The sequence below is a fragment of the Schistocerca nitens genome, chromosome 7, assembly GCF_023898315.1.
Source record: "Schistocerca nitens isolate TAMUIC-IGC-003100 chromosome 7, iqSchNite1.1, whole genome shotgun sequence".
In the NCBI taxonomy this organism is placed as follows: Eukaryota; Metazoa; Arthropoda; class Insecta; order Orthoptera; family Acrididae; genus Schistocerca; species Schistocerca nitens.
In genome coordinates, this window is record NC_064620.1 from 3,459,954 (window position 1) to 3,461,237 (window position 1,284).

The window sequence follows — 1,284 nt, forward strand, 5'->3', positions numbered from 1 at the left end:
GGCATGAAAATGCATTACAGAATCACGAAGCAGCCATAAAAGAACTGCAAACTATTGTTCATGAAAATCATGAGACCTTGCAAGCTAAAATTGACTCAGTTGCATATACCGATTCGGTTACACAACTTGCAAAATCTCAGGAAAACTTAAAGGACACAGTAGATACTCTGAAAATTGGTTCAGAAAGACACATGGAGGCAATTAGTTCATTATCACAGAAAGTAGTTGACCTTTCGGATCAGCTAAATAATTTATCTACGAAGGTAGATGATAATCTGTATGACACAAAACCGGTAGTCTTTAATGACACAGAAGAGTGCGAACAAATTAGGAAATTCAAACAAAATCAGAATCAAATTAATACGCAACACCAAAGAGAAATCCGGGAAGTACAAGATCAGCTGACACAGGTAATACAAGAATTACGTATTGCAGAGGACACTCGCGCCCCAATACGGGAAGAGGGACATAGATATACGGAACAGCCACAAAATAATAACACAGCGCATTTCGGAAAATATGAAAGAAATTGGCAAGGTGCACCGAATTTTGAAACGGAACCGTCGAAACGACGTAACAATGACCGATATGCGACTCGCCGACATGATGATTTTGACTATAAGCTGTTCATTATTACACGTAAATTTAAAACATTTAAGAATTCTGGCAACGACATTCATCCACAAGCGTGGCTCCATCAATTCTCTCATTGTTTTCCTCCCAACTGGTCATTAGAGCACAGATTAGAATTTATGTGTGGCTATTTGGAGAATGAACCAGCTGTAAGAATGCGATCGGTCATTCACAATTGTCACAGTGAAGGAGAATTTTATCATGCCTTCCTCTCAGCGTATGGGTCTCAAGCTACACAATACCGAGTAAAACATGGCATCATAATGATGAAACGTTTCGAACAATCTGAATTTTGAAACTTCCTGGCAGATTAAAACTGTGTGCCCGACCGAGACTCGAACTCGGGACCTTTGCCTTTTGCGGGCAAGTGCTCTACCAACTGAGCTACCGAAGCACGACTCACGACCGGTACTCACAGCTTTACTTCTGCCAGTACCTCGTCTCCTACCTTCCAAACTTTACAGAAGCTCTCCTGCGAAACTTGCAGAACTAGCACTCCTGAAAGAAAGGATATTGCGGAGACATGGCTTAGCTACAGCCTGGGGCATGTTTCCAGAATGAGATTTTCACTCTGCAGCGGAGTGTGCGCTGATATGAAACTTCCTGGCAGATTAAAACTGTGTGCCCGACCGAGACTCGAACTCGGGACCT

The 1,284-nt window shown here is 42.2% G+C and overlaps 1 non-coding gene across 1 annotated transcript; it reads right to left on the reverse strand.

Moving 5' to 3' along the window:
• Positions 1-953: 953 nt before the first annotated feature.
• Positions 954-1,028, reverse strand: Trnal-caa (transfer RNA leucine (anticodon CAA)). The gene has a single exon. It is a non-coding gene; the product is annotated as a tRNA-Leu (tRNA).
• Positions 1,029-1,284: the final 256 nt, after the last annotated feature.